Here is a 20204-nt window from a genome sequence, read left to right on the forward strand (position 1 = left end):
TGGGGAAGGGGCATTTTAGTGTCCCTTGGGAACCAAGTTGGCCAATGGGGACTTGAGATCTGAGAAAAATCTTGGAAGAAACAAGATTCTATCACATCCCTAAGTGATAATGAAATAAAATTTGGCTCCAGTCATGATCTTGTTCCAGTATCACAGTAGACATCCAAGGCTTAACTGTGTACCTAAAATGAACAATGTTTTGGGACTGCACTATCATGTGCTCAAAATGCAGCTAAAATGTTCCAACGGGAACACAGAAAGGAGTACTTGCCATCTGTTACTTGCCTAAAGCAACCTTCATAATGAGAGGAGAGAAGAGACACAAATACTTTATGAGAGAAGCTAACTACCAAATCATTCCATGAAAAAAAAATAGGAAATACATGCTTTCCAGATCCTTGACATTTCCAATGAGGATTCTATGGCCTCATTCCCACTATGAAAAAAAATTGCAGCAGGATCTGGGATATATGACCCTAGTTCCCATTTGAAATCAATCCTGATCCTTATCAGTTTGATTTCAAAGGGGAAAACGCAGGGCAAACACAAAAACCCTGATGTTTCCTGACACCACTTTCAAAGTGGTGGGGGTTTTTTTAGGGATGAATTGATTTATTCAAAAAGAAATTGATTCATCCCAGTGGGAACTGGGTGGGCGGATTCAATTCCACTGCCAGTGATAGGTCAGGGAGAAGCTGCAATGGCCCTGCCCATCTTCCTATCACTGGCCTCCCTGCCTCTCCCTCCCTGCCAGCCTGGCCTCTTCAGCCATCGCTCCCTCCGTCCTCCCAGTCATACCTCCTCCCTCCCTTCATTCTTTCTCTCCTCTTCCCCTCCTTCCCTACCGCTGCTGGCCTGCCTGCCTACCTGGTTGTCGGTGGCTTTGCAGGGGTGGCGGCGGTGGCAGCTATCAGGGCTTGGTGCCGTTGGCCCTCTCCTCCTCCTCCTCCTCCTCCTCCTCCATGCTGGATCTGCCACCTGGCCTCCTTCCCTTTCTCCGACCTGGTAGGCCTACCTTAGAAATAGGATGGAGGACGTGTGTGCATGCCTCCCTGGCATGCATGCCTCCATCCTCCCGGCCTGCCTCTCTCCCCTCTGATGGGCTCCCACAAAGAGCGCACACCAGGGAGGCATGCACACACATCCTCCAACCTCCTTCTACCCCAGCCTCCTTCTAAGGTAGGCCTACCAGGGTGGAGAAGGGGAAGGAGGCCGGGCAGCAGATCCAGCATGGAGGAGGAGAAGGAGGAGGCGAGGGCCAGCACTGAGCCCTGACAGCCACTGCCACCTGCAAAGCCACCAACAGCAGCCAGGAAGGCAAGCAGGAAGGCTGCTTCTGGGCCTCTGCTCCTTCTCTGAGCCTTGCGGGGCACGCAGCAGTGCTGCCCCACTGCTGCCGCCACTTGCAACAGGGAAGCAGCGGAGGCCCAGCACCAGCGGAGGGAAGGTAGGAAGCCAAAGAAGAGGGGAAAGGGAGAAGGAAGGATGGCTGCTTGTCTTCTCCAATGGGAACGACAAGTGTGCCTCCCAAAAAACATGATACCAAACAGGCCCCCTTTTCATAGTGGGAACAAGGGGCCTTTTGGAATCGGGGAATATAGCATGGCAGAGGTGGAATCGAATGTGAGTTATTCCACCAGTGGGAATGACCCCTATGATCTGGGATTTTTTAAAAAAAGGTTTCTGTAATTTGGAAGATAAGTCAATACTTAGAAAAGATCCTCTAACTTGTGATTTTCCAGTTGTCATGGCTCTCTTACATGCATCCAAGTTAGTGGAATTTGACATCTTGTATTTGTACCTGGACCTGAACACAGAAAGACCTCGGTCCATCTAAATTAACTTTAGCTGGCAGCTTATTAGTAAATCACAATGTCATAAGCCCACCTTACAACATCACAATTTACCTTTTTAGTAATTGTGTAGGTTGGAATTCTGTTTTGACCAAGCAGTCAGCACCTCCAACCAACCTTGTAAGCTTTGTAGCCCTCCTTCCCCAACATGGTGGACATCATCTGCAGGATATCTGAAGAACCTGCAGTGACCCTGGCAATTATTTTCATATCACGTTTACCTATAGGAAGATAGTTGGATGTGTCACTCACTTCTGATATCCCCTCTTTCCAACAACCAGGAAATGGCAATGTTGGTGACAGGCTGTACAGACTGAAAGGTGGGTTTGGAGCAGTAGCATTGGAAGAGGTAGCTATGGAGATGTAGTTATGTGAGAGACATACATTTTCTGATGCTGGATCTTGGCTGTTGTTGATATTGATTAGCAGAAGCTCTCTAGAGTTGCAGGCAAGAGTTTATTAGTAATACCTGAGATGCTGGGGATTGTACCAGGGATCTTCTGCATGCAAATGGTGTATGCTGTACTACTCCTAAAGGAGGCTGTTGTGAGGCCTCTGTTAAAAAAGTCATCATTGGATCCCACAATAATGAATAACTATCGGCCAGTGTCTAACCTACCATTTCTGGGCAAGGTCCTGAAACGTGTAGTGGCTTCTCAACTATTATCTAGATCCATTTCAGTCTGGTTTCAGACCTGGCTATGGAACAGAGACAGCCTTGATCGCCTTGGTGGATGACCTACGCAGGGAACTGGACAGGGGGAGTGTGTCCCTGTTGGTTCTCCTGGACCTCTCAGCAGCTTTTGATACCATTGATCATGGTATCCTTCTGGACCGCCTCTCTGGGATGGGGCTTGGAGGTACTGTTCTACAGTGGCTCCATTCCTTCCTGGAGGGGCGAACTCAGAAGGTGGTACTGGGGGACTCCTGTTCAACCCCCTGACCATTGACCTGTGGGGTCCCTCAAGGTTCTGTGTTGTCCCCTATGCTGTTTAACATATACATGAAACCACTTGGAGAGGTTGTCCGGAGTTTTGGGGTGCGGTGTCATCAATATGCAGATGACACTCAACTCTACTACTCCTTCCCACCTCAATCTAAGGAGGCTGTCCTGGTTCTAAACCAGTGCCTGTCTTCAGTAATGGACTGGATGAGGGCAAACAAGTTGAAACTTAATACAGACAAGACAGAGGTGCTCCTGGTCAGTTGGAAGGCAGATCGGGGAAAAGGGATCCAGCCTGTGTTAGATGGGGTCACACTCCCCCTGAAGACACAGGTTCGCAGTTTGGGGGTAATCTTGGACTCAGCTTTGAACTTGGAGGCCCAGGTCTCTGCTGTGACCAGGAGTGCTTTTGCACATTTAAAACTTGTGCGCCAACTGCGCCCGTTCCTTGAGAAGCCAGATCTGGCCACGGTGGTACATGCCTTGGTTACATCCCGTTTGGACTACTGTAATGGGCTCTACATAGGACTGCCTTTTAAAAGTGTTCGGAAAATTCAACTGGTTCAAAGAGCTGCTGCCAGGCTGTTAACAGGGGCAGATTACAGAGACCATACAACTCCCCTGTTGAAACAGCTTCATTGGCTGCCAGTTTGTTTCCGGGCACAATTCAAGGTACTGGTTATAACCTACAAAGCCCTACATGGCTCAGGTACACACTATTTGGCAGACCGTTTCTCCTGGTATGAACCTGCCCGGACTCTGAGATCCTCTGGAGAAGCCCTTCTCTCCATCCCAACACCTTCACAAACACGGTTGATGGGGACACGAGAAGGGGCCTTCTCGGTGGCTGTCCCTAGACTCTGGAACTCCCTGCCCAGGGAGATAAGAACGGCTCCCTCCTTGATGGCTTTCCGCCAGCAGGTGAAGACCTTCCTGTTCAAACAGGCATTTAAGGAATTACTATAAGGACAGGCTGGAATGTTGGACTAGTTTAATCAATCTTTTTAATGTACGTCATTTATTTATTTATTTTTAAAATGTTTTTAATTGTACTTTTTGTTTGTTTGTTTGTTTGTGAATCCCAGTCCTGGGAAAAGAGCGGGATATAATTAAACAAATAAATACTGAGATTCAGCCCTCCCTGGAGCAATATTAGCTACAGTATTTCCCAAGTCAGCATCCTAGCAAGGATGCCATGCTTGATCCTGTTCACGCTCTTGACATTTCATGTACAGAAGCAATCTGGATTGGCATTTGAATCTTACTACAACACTGGTGGTGGCCCGGTGTCTTTCACTGTCCCAGATGGAAGCTGGGACACTGGGACCACTTTTGAGAGTGCAGGACAGGCTATATGTCACACACACCTCTGTCCAATGACAGAAGAGCAACCAGAAATCTCAGGAAGAAAGAAGGGAGCAGCCACTACTGAGTGTCAGCATTAACTAGCCTAGTCTTCTAGGAAGGGTTTATAGCTCAATAAACACCCATCTTTTTACCAGGGTGGACTTTCAGAGGGACAGACCTGAATCCTATTGTTAGTCTCCCACGACAGTAGACCCATATAATCAGTAGGATTTATTTATGTGCTTGATCACCAGGCAACAGCTGATTCAATGGGTTTACTTTAGTGAGGGGATCCAATAAGATTCAGGGTATTACCAGCACCAGCACCACAAGAAAAAGTTCTATTCCTAAAAAGAACACAATGAATATATGAATATCTCACTTCCTCTTATTCCATAGCCCATGTTGCAGTACTTCTTTAACAAACAGATTTTTAATCAGTGATTTCAAGGATGTTATGAATTATCAATAGTGCAACATTTTTAAGGGCTAGATCTTATATTTACAGTCTCTCTCTCTCTCTCTCTCTCTCTTTTTACTGAGCCTTCTTCATTCCATTTATTATTCAGTTTCCTTAGATTGTACAGTATTGTTCTTGGGTACTAGATGGGTAAATTGTGTGTGTGTGTATGGGGTGTGTGTGCTATCAGTAGCACCATGTCCCTGGAAATAAATCCATACATTACTCTAAGCATAGTCTGTGGGGGCTAGCTCAGTGAGCTTGCCTCTTCTCCAAAGCATAAAAAATCCCCATTGAGGCTTCTAAACTTCACCCTCAGAGCAATTCTCAAACCAGTGCCAATTATTGGCTTCCACTGTCTTGAGGCAATGAAGCCATTTCTGCCTTTTTCCTGTATTTTAAAGGCACTATCTAAGGTGCTGAACTCTAACTACATAATACTTGTGTTCAACACTTTGGATAGGTCTTTTAAAGTTCAGACAAAATTATTATTATTATTATTATTATTATTAACCTTTATTTATGAAGCACTGTAAATTTACACAGCGTTGTACATGCAATCTTTTTTAGTTAGACGGTTCCCTGCCCTCAGGCTTACAATCTAAAAAGACATGACACAGAAGGAGAAGGGAGTGGTGGAGGGAAAAGATAAGAGGTCCAGCAGTTCCTCTCTACCTCCAAGGCCTGGACCAAGGCAGATGGACTGGAGGGAGGGCTTGGCTTCATAATGGATGGTTAATCATTTTCCAGGGAAAATACATACTCTCAAGTAGGATAATGCATATACAGTACATAGCAATACAGGAAATGGTTGGATAAACAGGCACCAAAAGAACATCAAGTAGTAAGCAACAATTATGCAATGCCTGGGAAGGCTTCTCTGAACAGGGTGGTTTTCAACTCCGTTTTGAAGCTGGTTAAAGAAGTGATGGCTCTTGCTTGTGGGGGAAGAAGGTTCCAGGAGTGAGGGCCAGCAAGTGAAAAGGGGTGAATCCGGGATGGGGCAGAGGAAATCCTGGGCTGAGACAGTAGACCTTGACTACCAGAACGGAGGGCCCTGGTGGGAAGGTGAGGGGAAAGAAGGTCTGATAAGTAAGGAGGGGCCAGTCCATGGAGGGCCTTAAATGTCGACAGCAGGAGCTTATACTGAATGTGGAAAGGGAGGGGAAGCCAGTGAAGGGATGCCAACACAGGAGAGATGTGGTCAAAGCGGTGGCCGACTCCAGCCCCCAAAAACACCTGGGAGGAGTGCTCTGCTCTGCTGCTTGTCCCTTTACCATCTAGCCGGCGTCCTGAAGGGAGGAGGGGTCAGTGAGAGAGGCTCCCTCCTTCAAAAGCCGGCTTGCCAGCCCCCTGAAGGCGCCGACTCCAGCCCCCAAAAACACCTGGGAGCAGTGCTCTGCTCTGCTGCTTGCTGTGAGGAGGACTGTCCCTTTACCATCTAGCCGGCGTCCTGAAGGGAGGAGGGGTCAGTGAGAGAGGCTCCCTCCTTCAAAAGCCAGCTTGCCAGCCCCCTGAAGGCGCCGACTCCAGCCCCCAAAAAACATCTGGGAGGAGTGCTCTGCTCTGCTGTTGCTGTGCCACTGCCGCCGCTGCCCGAGCGATTTCCCTGGGTGAACCTACACCTGCGCAGCTGCGCACTCCCCCAGGACATATTGCTGCTTAGCCACAGGGCTGGGGCAGGTCCTTTGTGGCTGCGTGCGCAGCAGAGGAATGGTCTTGAGAGCTCTGTTCCTCTGCTGCAGCCTTGTCACCTTGCTGGGGGGATTCTTTGGTGTCATGGGGGATGTTCGGCTTGGCGAGGGGGTTGTGGATTGTTCCATTCCATGTGGTGCTCCTATTGATGTAGTGTGGGGCAGGGGGAGATATAGAGGTAGGAGAGTGGAGTTACATCGGAAGGGAAGGCGGGAAAGATACGTAATATCTATCTCTCCTTCCTTCCACTCTCCTAGCCAAAGAGATCTGTGGGTCAGTCCAACTGTACCACAAACCCTGTTTCTGCTCCTATGTAATGCCAGGTCCGTAAAGAACAAGTCCCACATTATATACGATCTGTTGGAAGAAAAGCGTTGTGACCTGGCATGCATCACTGAGACCTGGCTTGGGCCTGAATCTGAAGCTGTGTGGGCTCAGGCCCTTCCAGCCGGGTACTCAGTAAAGGACCAGTGCAGGTTAGGTGGGCGGGGTGGTGGTGGTGTGGCCTTGATCCATAAAAATAACATCATCCTGACCAGGAACCATTTACGTCAGACAGATTATATCGAGTGCATTTACCTGATCCTGAAGGACAAGGACAGTCTGGGGATTCTGCTAGTTTACCGGCCGCCCCGTGCGCTAGCAGACTCCCTAGCCGAACTCACACAGCTGGTCTCGGTGCTGGTGCTGGAGTCCCCCAGGCTTCTTGTCCTGGGGGACTTCAACATCCCTTTCGATCCCAGCTGTGGTTTAACTGGAGTAGCTCGGGAGTTCATGACTACCATGACAGCCATGGGCCTGTCCCAATTAGTCTCAGGGTCCACACATTCGGCTGGTAATGCACTCGATCTTATCTTCTGTACGGATTTGGAAGCTCCGTGGGCAGAGGTTACTCAAATCTCTCCCTTGTCATGGACAGATCATTTTCTGGTCGAGGCAGGTATCAAGGCTTCTACCCGGATCCCTCCCGGGGGTGGCGGACCTATTCGGATGGTCCACCCTCGCAGGCTGATGGAACCTAATAGGTTCCAAGAAGCTCTAGAGGGGTTTATGGTTGGAACTGACGGTGATGCTGTTGATGCCCTGACTAATATCTGGGATACTGATCTCTCCAGGGCTATACACAGCATTGCTCCCAAGCGTCCTTTCAGGCCTACTCCCAAAAAACAACCTTGGTATACGGAAGATCTCAGGTTGTGGAAGCGGGCTCTGCAACGACTAGAGCGCCGCTGGCGGAAACACCAGCGCTTATCCGACAAGACACTCCTAGAGTCTCAATTGAAGGCCTACAGAGTGGCGATAGGTGCAGCGAAGCATTCTTTCTTCTCTGCATGTATCGCGTCCGCAGAGTCCCGTCCAGCAGAGCTGTTCAGGGTAGTGAGGGAGCTTACTCGGCTACCCCCTGCCCCAAACCCTATTCTGGAACCATCTAAAGCCTGTTGTGACGAATTTAACAACTTCCTTGAGGATAAAATCTCTCGGATAAGGGCTGATCTTGATGCCAGCATTAGTTCAGAATCTAGAGTAGAGGTGTCCAGAGCTTCCGTGGACTTGGTTGAACTGGATCACTTTGAGTCTGTCTGTACCGAGGATGTGGACAGGATTCTGCGAAGTGTTAGGAAGACGACTTGCTCTCTCGATCCCTGTCCTTCATGGCTGACAGCTCAAGGGGGAACGGTTGTGACTAGTATGTTACACCGAATTATCAATACATCTTTCAGGGATGGGCAATTTCCATCTGCATTAAAGACGGCCATAGTAAAACCTCTATTAAAAAAGCCCTCCCTTGACCCCCTAATTCAGAATAATTATCGGCCTGTCTCGCTGCTGCCATTTTTAGGGAAGGTGATCGAGAGGGCAGTCGCCTTTCAGCTTCAGGGACTCCTGGATGAAACGGATTATCTCGACCCATTTCAAACCGGCTTCCGGGCGGGCTATGGAGTTGAGACTGCCATGGTCGCCTTAGTTGATGATCTCCGTCTGGGCATGGACAGGGGAAGCATGTCCCTGTTAGTGCTTTTGGATATCTCAGCGGCCTTCGATACCATCGACCATGGTATCCTTCTGGCTCGCCTGAGAGAGTTAGGTATCGGGGGCTCTGCTTTGCAGTGGTTCCATTCCTACCTCTCGGGCAGATTCCAGATGGTGGAGTTGGGGGACTGTCGTTCCGACAAGAGGGCCCTTACATCTGGGGTCCCTCAGGGAGCGATTTTGTCCCCTATGCTATTTAACATTTACATGAAGCCCTGGGAGAGAACATCTGGAGACATGGGGCGCGGTGTTATCAGTACGCGGATGACACCCAAATAGTCTTCTCTATGTCTCCGACTGATGCAGTAACTAAGGATGGCATCTCTCCTCTTGATGCCTGCTTGGAGTCGGTAATGGGTTGGATGAGGGAAAACAGACTCAGTGTGAATCCAGAGAAAACGGAAGTACTGGTGATAGGTTCTCCTGGTCCAGGTAAGAAAGTTTTTCCACCTGTCCTGAATGGGGTCACGCTCCCTGTGAAGGACTCGGTTCGCAGTTTGGGGGTGCTCCTTGACTCGTCGCTCCACCTTACATCTCAGGTGGATGTGACGGTTAGGAGCACCTGTTATCAGCTTCGGCTGATACGCCAACTGCGACCCTTCTTGGACCGGGGGGACCTTGAAACCATTGTACATGCTCTGGTAACCTCTCGACTAGATTTCTGTAATGCGCTTTACATGGGGCAACCCTTGTACCAATCTCGGAAGCTTCAGTTAGTGCAGAATATGGCAGCAAGGCTGGTCACTGGTTGTTCCAGGGCCAGCCATATAACACCTGTTCTGAAAGATCTCCATTGGCTGTCTATTTGCTTCCGGGCCGAATACAAGGTGTTGGTTATCACCTATAAAGCCCTATATGGCTTGGGCCCAGGGTACTTGGAGGACTGCCTCTCCCCATATAGTCCGCCCCGCACTCTTAGATCAGGAGAAAGACATCTTTTGATGGTTCCAGATGTCCGCTACGCTGTCACGAGGAGGGCTTATTCTGTCTCAGCCCCGAGACTCTGGAACGCACTCCCTAATAAGCTCTGCATGTCCACTTCCCTTGATGTTTTCAAGAAAAACTTGAAGACTTACCTTTTTCGTCAGGCATTCCCCCCATGAACGTTGGTGTTATTTTTCTCCCCCTGAATGTGACGTTTTTTCCATCCTGTCAGCCTTGTAATTGTACTGTTGTTTTTAACTTGCTATTTTATTGTATATTGTGTTTTTAAATTGTTTTTATTATGCTGTAAACTGCTATGATCCATGGAATAGCGGTATATAAATAAATTTTATTATTATTATTATTATTATTATTAAGTGATAATGCGTGCAGCTGAACGGGGAACAGAGATTAAAGGACGGAGGTGAGAAAGAGGAAGCCCAGCCAGGAGGATGTTACAGTAATCAAGTCGTGAGACCACTAGGGCATGGACCAGGATCTTGGCAGTAGAGGCGGAGAGATATGGTCAGATTCCCATTAATGGTTCCCATTAACACACTCCCTGTGTTAATGGGAACCACAAGCTGCAAATGAGTTAGATGAGAAAAAAATCCAGAAGGTATTAGTGGAAAACATACTGAACAACAGAGATATGTTTTTAAAAACAATGTGTATAAAAGTAGTTACTGGGATTGACATATAGCCATTAAGGATGAGTCCAGGGTAGCCACGAAGAGGCATTGCTGGATTCCTCCCAGTGAAATAAAGAATAGCTTTGTGAAATTAGTTTGGATCTGTTAATTTAAGCCAGATAGACCATCTCTCAATTCATTTTCACCAATCTCAGAATCCACCTGTCTTTCTAGATGTTGTGTGGGGACAAGTAATTTCTTTGAATGTCAAATAGGAATCTTTTTGCCCTTTGATTTTATTCACCTCATTTTGGATTGAGCCCTGGTGGCACAGTGGTTAAATGCCTATACTGCAGCCACTCACTCACAAACCATAAGGTTGCGAGTTCAATACCAGCAAAAAGGGCTCAAGCTTGACTCAGACTTGCATTCTTCTGAGGTCGCTAAAATGGGTACCCAGCTTGTTGGAGGCAATTAGCTTACAGCTGTAAACTGCTTAGGGACTGCAGTATGAAGCAGTATATAAATGAAGCTGCTATTGCTATTGTTAAGGAAGGAAATTTGCCAACCTGTCCTGGACGGGGTCACACTTCCCCTGAAGGATGAAGTTCGAAGTTTAGGAGTACTTCTGGACTCGTCCCTGCAATTGACATCTCAGATAGATGTGATGGCCAGAAGTGCTTGCTATCAACTTCGGTTGATATGCCAACTGCGAACCTACCTAGACCAAAGGGACCTTGAAATGGTGGTACACACTCTGGTAACCTCTTGTCTAGATTTCTGTAATGCGCTTTACATGGGTCTAACTTTGTACCAAGCTCAGAAGCTTCACTTAGTGCAAAATATGGCAGCCAGATTGGTCACCAGTTCATCAAGGTTTGACCATATTACACCTATCTTAAAAGATCTTCACTGGCTCCCTATTTGCTTCTGGGCACATTGCTTGGGCCTGAGTTACCTTTGGGACCACATCTCCCTATATAATCTGCCCCGCACTCTTAGAACATCAGGTAAGAACCTATTGGAGATAGCAACCTCTAAGTATGTTGCTACTTCGCAAAGAGCATTTTCAACAATGGCTTTGAGACTGTGGAATAGTCTTCCTGAGGAGATCCGCTTGGCGACATCGCTAGAGACAAGCAGTTAAAATCGAACTTTTTAGCCGAGCATACCCCACCTGATATGAATACCCCCCTGATATGAATGACATGCCCTGTCTGTGTATGATCCCTGCCTTGTTATTGTACGATGCTATCGTTATTGTATGATGTTGGATATTTTATTGTTTTTAGCTGCTTTTAATTGAATTTTTATGTAAACACTCTGTGTTTTTATTTAGTCTGTAACCCTGCTTCGATCCACCGGGAGAGGCGGGGAAACATAATAATTATATTATTATTATTATTATTATTATTATTATTATTATTATTATCATTATGTTATGTTCAAGAGTATAGATGGGGGTGTGAGAAATTGCCCCCTCATAGGAATTCTGTCCCTCCAAATAGAACTTTCCTTCAGTTTCCATATATTTAGCATTGCAGAGAGTAAAACATTAGAAATCATTCAGACCTATAGTATTTGCTGTTTGCATTCCCTTGCTAACAATGGCCAGAATCCTGTTGGGCAATTATGAATATGTAACCTACAGTGGCAAATTTATAATTGCTATGTATTCACAATCCCTACATTTCCTCTAGTTTAGTGGCTACATAGGGACTGTGGAACTTCCAAACCCATGAAAACCCTGTGATAGCTTCAACTTTGAGTTGCCATTAGTTGGAAATGACTTGAAGGCACACAACAACAATAATAACCATTGGTCCATTCCCCTGTCAATCAAGAAGCAGTTGGCTGATGTTCCCCCTTGCCATCATGTGAGTGATCTCAGGCACAAGAGAAATTTGCAACAAGGGTACGTTCCCCAGGAGGTGATTTTCAGAAGCTTTCCTGAAAATTGCCCCCTCTGGGATGCATCCGGAATGCAATGGGAACTTCCGGTGTCTGCGGCGGCATTCTCCTGTGCGCTAAGATGCATTCTATGCCATCTCCCATTCCCATCACGCCCCCTTTTGTAATGTGACAGGCTTATTCCAGGGGCCAGTGCGATAGATCCCATAGAGTGCTGTTGAAGTGTTATAAATGTGTTATGAGGGCATTCCTCATGAGGTCCCTTTGGGGCTGCTAGACAAGCATGGGTTTAGGAAGTTGGATTTGTTTAGCCTGGAGAAGGGAAGGTTAAGTGATAGTCATGTTTAAGTATTTGAAAGGTTGCCATATGGAAGAAAGAGCAAGCCTGTTTTCTGCTGTTCCAGAGACAAGGGCGGGAAATTTAAACTGGATTTTCACTGAAGGAAAAGAGATGCCATCTGCTGGCAAGAGCTGTTCCACAGTTGAATACTCTGACTTGGAGTGTGGTAGAGTCTCCTTCTTTGGAGGTTTTTAAACAGAGGCTGGATGGCCATCTGTCAGGAGTGCTTTGATTGTGCATTCCTACATGGGTTGGATTGGATGACCCTTGTGGTGTTTTCCAAGTCTATGATTCTATACTTGCATGATAGGAATACACTTGAGAGCTGCCCCTTGCCTTTCTTAAACCTTTAGAAGGGGTGGGCAACATATGGATCATACATCATATATTGCCCTTGAACTGCTTTTTTTCTGACCAACAATCTCCCCATTTCATGTTCTGCTATATCCACAGCCTGGAAGATGCTCCTTCATCTGGGACTTCCTGCAACATGACTTTAATTTGTTGACTACAAGAGATCAAATTAAGTGACCCAGCATGATGTAGTGGCTTGAGTGTTGGCCTAGCCCTTGAGGAAACCAGAGTTTGAATTTCCAGTCAACTATGGAGGTTGACTGAGTGACTCTGGCCAAGTTACATTTCCTCTGCCTTAGTGGAAGACAATGGCAAATGCACTCAGAATAAGTCTTGCCAAGAAAACCCTATGAGAAGGTCATCATAAACTGGAGTTGATTTGAAGGCACATACCAATGACAACAGGGGCTAAAAGCTATACTAGTGACAGTGTAGGGATGCTGAACCAGAGTTAGAGTAGCTACACAAATGGGTGACTGATGGCTACAACCTCTGGCCCCCAATAAGACAGTACAGAGCAGAGTTCAGTTACTAGCTATTTGAGTTATCCCAATGAAATTCTTGTTAATTCATTAATCTGCATTTAGATGGACTCTCTTCTTACCATAGTTCTGCCATGAGATCTTTATGGACCTGCAAGTAAGAAATATAGTAGACAACAGTGTTAACAGAAACCTATGAGGTACAAAAGCTGAACATATGGTTCTTATGGTTTCTCTGCTGATTCTTCTTGATTGGAACATTGAGGAGTTTATCAGATATAGCTCTTCTCTGGCCTCCATTCCAGAACAACATTTTACCAGAATTAAATCCAATTTGAAAATAAATCTGTTTCAATGATGTGTGTTTCAAAGCAGGAAAATTCCTTTGGAGACCACAAAAGGATATCTAAATAGTATATTTTCATTTTGAGTGAAAGAAGAAATGTAATTCTCACCCACAGCTGCCAGAAAAATCTTGACAAGGTAGTTGAAAGAATGAAATTAGAAATAATAAAGAACTACACAAGAAAGTGACTATTCTTTTAAAATTTATTTTGGAGATGCTGTTGTTCACTTTCCCAGTTATCACCGAGTTATCCAATGTGTGCCTATAACAACAAGAGTGAAAAAGGCGAATTACTGTCAAAGGAGACAACAATTTACAAAACAGCCAAAATAAAAACTGTCACAATATTTGGCATCCTCTTCAAATTCCTCCTTCTGTTGGACATTTCAGAAGATTTCTGGTAAAATTAAATGCAGACCTAATGTCTTTGCTGTGATGTATTTAAAAAAGCTGCATTTTAAAAGGGGTTTTATTTAGCCCATGTTTGTGTGGATATACTTATATTCAAGATGGGTAAATCTTCTCATGTTCCTTTGTCTTTGTTTCCTGTTATTCCAGTCTTAAGGTTATTCTATCTGATTTCTTTATCAGTTTGCTCTGGGTTATTTTTATTTTTTAAATAGCATGAAAGTTCATGTCAGAATCCAGTATATGCATTTTTTCTAATTTATGCTGTTTGCAAAATAATTTTAGAAACTGTAATAATAATTGTATGCTGTTTTCCCTATTGCATCCATTTTTGTGTAGTTTACCCAACACTGTATCTTTTGATCAGAGAACTGTGCTCCAAAATTTACAGGTATGCAAGTTTCCCTGTTAGTTCCAGATGTGTGAACTAAATAGGTTCACATTAAATGCACCACATTTGTCACATAAATGCACACCAGTCCTAATGTGTCTGTTTCTATGTGCAGAGACATATTATTGGATACTGAATAAACACTGTCAATGAAAAATTCCACCTGCCATTTAAGATGAAGAGGTTGCATTTTCAAAAACAGCTTCAGCTAAAGATAGTGCTATACATTAGTTTACTTCTGTACCAAGTCCATAAACTCCAACTGGTTCAGAATATGGCAGCCAGACTGATTACAAGTGCATCCAGGAGTTATCACATTAAACCAATCTTAAAATTATTTCACTGGCTGCCAATTAGTTTCCAGGCAAAGTACAAAATGTTATTACTTTTAAAGACCTACATGGTTTGGGTCCAGGTTACCTACATGATCACCTTCTCCCATACAATCTGCCCTATGTCCCCTGGGAAATGTTTTCTCTGACTGGCCAAGACTACACGGCCATGCTTTCCCAGAACATAGTTTTCTGTGGGTTTTTCAGGCAATGTGTCCACATTCTGGAAGAATTTATTCCTGGTGTTTTGCCTGAAATTGTGGCTGGCATCTTCATAGAGTGGTGGCACAGAATTTTGTGGAGTATATATACCTGTGGGACCCTTGTTTGGGTGGAAGTGGCTTTTTTACATGTCACTGGTGGGGGGAAACCCACTTCCTCCCAAACAAGGGTCCCACAGGTATATATACTCCCCATACTCACCACCTGAAGATGCCAGCCACAGTTGCAGATGAAACATTAGGAACAAATTCTTCCATAAAGCAGCCACATGGCCTGAAAAACCCACAGAAAACTATGGATGCCAGCTGTGAAAGCCTTTGATGTCACATTTCCCAGATGACTTTTTCATCTGCTTGCCACAGACTGTGGAATGACCAGCCAGAGGAGATATGACAGCTGAAAATGCTGACTGCATCTAAAACAGAATTAAAGACATATCTCTTCTGACAGGCCTACCCAGTCAATTTTAAATCATGACTTTTTAATTTGTTTATGTGTTCTTATAAGTGTATTTTAATTGTTTTATAGTATTGTATTTCAACTGTGTCTTCATGTGTTTTTGATGGTGTTTTATATTTTAACATGGTGTACCCTGCCTCGACAAGAGACAGGAAATAAGTTGTTATCAAAGCCCCAGCCTTCATTGACAAAGATAAGAGATTTTGAAAATTGAAGTCCTAAACATATAGGAGACCAAAAGTTGAGAGCTACTGATTAAGGTCAACTAACACTAATAAATGCCGCCCATCTCATCTCATCTTCCCAATAAGTACTGCTTTCCTAGTTCTTTGCACTTTCCTCGTTATTCCCAAAAATGGTTTGCTTGAGGTGAATCCTTTAGGTTTGTTTTGATTTTTATTTCATGTAAAATGTGATAATAAATCAAAATAGTGACTACTAATTAAATACTAGACTGCTAACTAAATACTGGAACACTCTGGAATATATAAGTATAATATTAGTGGTCATTATAGAAGGAGGTACAATGCGCCCTTTGTTTATGTGGGGGATCCATTCCGGACTCCCCTGCGTAAAACAAATAACGTCTATGCTCGGGCCCCATTTACATGAATGGGGCTTGTGCACGCAGCGGCGTAGCAGCACACTTGCATCACAGGCGTGCTCCCCATTTATCCCTATGAAAAGTGCCGCCCCTTCCTCCCCACATGGCTTTCAGTGTATGCTGAAAGCTGTGTAAAGTGCACCCGTGTATGACGCGGGTGCACTGTATTGACTACCTCCTTCATGGAATGACATTTGCCCATGGAACCCACCTCTCTGTTGCCAGCCCATGGTAATTTATTGACCAGGTGGGTGGCAATGAGGCAGCACCTGATGCAGGATAAAGAACTCATCTTCCAGGACTTGCAGAGTGTGTGGGGGGTGGGGGAGGCCTTTACAGGTCTGGGAGGATAATGCCTTCATCTAGTTGTAAGACTATAGCCAGATGCTACTTGTCCACTCTCCCCTAGCCACTAAATGCCCATTGGGGGCAGCAGTAGATAGATCTTGCTTGCAGGGAAAGCACAAGGGAAAGAATGCTGTCTGATAGAGCTTGATGCTTTGCCACACTCACCTTGGATTTCAACCTGTATGTATATGTACATACACACACGAGTTCCAAGTCCATAATTCTTGATAGACACATAGATGGTTGGTGTGCTACAAATATCAGTTGTTTGTGTGCGGGCATAGGAGACCTCTCTCCTTTTGTGGTCTTCCTTTGGTCTTCGTGAGAAACTGGATTCTGAACAGGATGAACTCTTGCTTGGATATAGGAGAAATATCCCAGTGTTCTTAGAACAGGAGTGTGGAACTGGAGAGGGACAATTTTCAGTTCAAAATGGTCCAAAAATCAGTCCCTCAAATGACCAGAAATCTACTTAACAACTTTTGATTCTGAGGTTTTGGATTATTTTTTTGCTAATATGGGAGGCAGGGTTAAGGTTAGATGTCTGCCACTCTAGGCAGCATTCGATGGTGGACTTTATATGTATTTAAAAATAAAATCTGGAAGCTTGGGAGTTATCTCCACAGGCCCCAAGAGAGAGGGGTTTGGAGGCTGTATTTTCTGTACTTCTGTCTTTGAAGCACAGGTTGAGGGGGATCTGTTTTAAAAGTGTTTTCAGAATCTGGTAGTCACTCAGAAAGCAAAGGGTTGACATAGCCATCTAAAACCAGCTTGAATACTTAGGCATTGATTGATTGATTAGAAAAGTTATGGCAGGCTGAATTAATTAAGACTCTTACAGATAGTGGCTGGCAGCATATATATGGCACAAGAAAACACAGATAGTGGTTAGAAACATATATAAGGCACAATGTAGTGTAGCATGTATTATGCTACAGCTGGCTATTCAGCACGCCTGCACTAACTGATGAGATTCTAAGCATGCAGACAAATACATACATATGACCAGAAAACTTAGCCAGACACTTTTCTGATACCCCTGGTCTTCCCTAACTATGGAATGGCCATGGAGGAGGCTTTAGCAGCTCAATGGTAAGTCCAGCAGGGAGTGTTAGTCTTTTTGGAGGGAGGAAAGAAATAACAACCTCCTCGATGACCAAAAAAGGGTGTATGCAGATGGACTCATGCCAGGTTATGCCACTGACAGGGTGCCAGCTATTGTCTGCTTCAGAGTGTGTGTGTGTGTATGGGTGTTGGGGGGGGTTGTCTTTACTTCAATGGAGACTCACGCTAATCTTTGTTAGCTGCTACTCACCACATTTTTCTTCTATCATGGCTCAAAGGCCCATTCCCTTTCATCACTGCTTTCTTTACGTAGAAAGTAACAGACCTGAAGTGGAGAGGCTCCTGTTCACATGAAGTCATTGTATTTCTACAGTGGCCAAACAGTGTATATTACTGTGTTCCTGTCCTGCTTGTGGACTATGCATAGTACCATCTTCAATACCAAATGTAACTATGAACTGCTTGAATAGTTATTTTCTTTTCTCTCCATTGTATTTCCAGTCATTCAACTTCAGTGAGTGATCCACTGTTCTGATATTAGGTGGGAGAAATTTTAAAAATATGAGTTAGCCTGCATACTAATAAAACGTTTTTAAACAGGAACCTCAAAATCAAAATGAGGACACAAACCAGAAAAAGAGGGTTCATATCTAGTGATGGAACACATGGATCAGGCTCAGAATTAGCCTCCAACCCTATTCTTCCCTTTTTAAAGCATTTGCATTAATATTCCCCCCCACCCCACCTCATCTTCTTTTATTATTATTGGCCATAATTCTGTATCATCTACTTAAATATATTCAAGGCTAGCCATGTTGACCTTGTAGTTGCATGATGTATTTTCTGTTATGGAGTTGGCTGAAGAAAGATATCTCTGCTTTGTAGAATTTGTATTTAGTTAAATGCATGTAACTTAAGCTTAAATATATTATACTTAAATATACTTAACTATGTAACTTCTTCTAGCCTGACACCCCTAAACTTGATGGAAACTTCATTCAGCCATGGTCCTATCAACAGCAGAATGAGCCTCCTTCTCTCCATACAACTGATGCTTGGTAAGGTGAGGAGGGAATTACAACTATGGCAGTCGTGTCACAATCATGACAAAGCAGCAGTTGCAAATATGAAAGAGTTACCAAGGCTCAGTCATCCGTAACTCTTTCATATTCATGATCACTACTTAGTTGTGATTCTGACACTATTGCCATGACTGTAATTCCCCCTCAAACTATTTTAATGATCAGGTCCCTTGGGAAAAGGAGGTTCATAGGGCCAGTGATCAAAGCATGCATGAATGACACTTCCATCAGGTTTGAGTGGTTGGACCAGGACAGTTTACTTAGTTAAGTATACTTTACTAAGTTCACATGGGCCAAATACCTCATTATCCAGGTGATCAGTCTGGTTGACATGGGGCCCAATCCCTGATTCTGGTGCAAACAGACAACACATGACAGTTCAACATCACACCCACAGTATCTTTCCCTTAAAATGGTTTAAGAAAAATCACCTTTTGCTTCATAGCCCTCTGAAATGATGTCAGATGGCTGTACACAACGTGTCCTCCTGTGCCACCAACCACCACTGCTGGCATAAATCACTCCCTCTGAAGCCAGAACAAGGGACCCAGACATGTGATTGACAGTGGGCACCTCATTCTGACTTCAGAAGGAGCACCCCACAGCATAGGAGAGCAACACAGTGGGATGCATATGCAAACAGTCAGTTGATCCAGAGTGCCACATAACAGGGGGGTACTGGGGAGGCCTCAGCACCAAAATGCTGTTATTCTGCCCTGTGAAGAGACAGACTAAGTAGTTGATAAAGAACCATCATCATCATCATCATCATCATCATCATCATCATCATCACCATTTCCATTTCCCCCAGAGCTAGGATCCATGGTGGCTTACAAAAATTAAAACAGACCATAAAACAATGAGTGTGTGCACGCGCACACACACACACACACACACACACACACACACACATATGATGCTTTTAAAATATAATGAAGCTATGTGTACAATTGAAAACCATACAGACTACAGCCATTAAACTACAGCTCCGCAACCCCAAGCCCTAAAATTGGCCCCAGACCACCGCAGTCTGTACTGGGCCTTTGTCTGTAGTACTATTCTTCCTAAAAATAAAATTAAAAAAGGTCCCTCTTGAATATGACCACATATTTTTCATTATGCAACAGTTGTAAAAAGACACATCAGCATTTTCAAACCCAATTCAAAAAACTGGAATGGAAATTTCTTAGAAGAATGCTATCACACACAAATTAATTTTCTAAAGGACTTTTTCTTTTCTTTTCAGAAGGAGGGCCCAAAGCAAACATAATATTGGATGGGTAGAAATACACTCCATAAAACATATCCAGAATTTTCCCATTAGATTGCAACTATGTGTCATATTTTTACACTCCGACAAAGCACAACAACCTTGGCCTTTCAAAACTGTATGAAAATGTAGAAAATTTGTTGTGTTTCTAGTCTTGCTGATTGTCTGTAGTTATAGAGTAGCAAGCCAAATAAAGCTCTCCATGGTTCTCCAAAACATTTGTCTTCCCTTTTATATGAGAGAATTCTTTCATTGCAAGCAGCCATCTCAATCCAGGGGTGTGCTGAAAATACATGGAGTTTGTGAAGGCAGCTCTTCCAAGGGTTTCCCCATTCATCACAATGGAGGAATTAAGCCTTAAAACAATCAGCTGTCTCTCCATGAAAATAAGTGTGGACACTTGTGCACCTCCAGTTTGTTCATGAGAATGTAGGGATGTAATTCTCCACTAAATTTCTTCTCAAAGCAAACAATGAGTAATTTTAGTGATTTTCTTCCCACTGGACAGAAGTTTTCAAAAACCATGCATTTCTTGAAGGCTATTCACAATTCAGGACTTATTCTGCACAAAATTCATAGGGAGTTGTTTTACACAGAAAACAACATTTTCAGTTAAGAAAACAACATTATGTGCACGGAAAATAATATTTCTATGCCGAAACATTATAGTCTCTGGAGAAAAAGCTGTTACCTGCACAGAAAATG

Source organism: Sceloporus occidentalis, unplaced genomic scaffold, assembly GCF_023333645.1.
Source record: "Sceloporus occidentalis isolate IW3139 unplaced genomic scaffold, rSceOcc1.0.p SCAF_2, whole genome shotgun sequence".
NCBI lineage: Eukaryota > Metazoa > Chordata > Lepidosauria > Squamata > Phrynosomatidae > Sceloporus > Sceloporus occidentalis.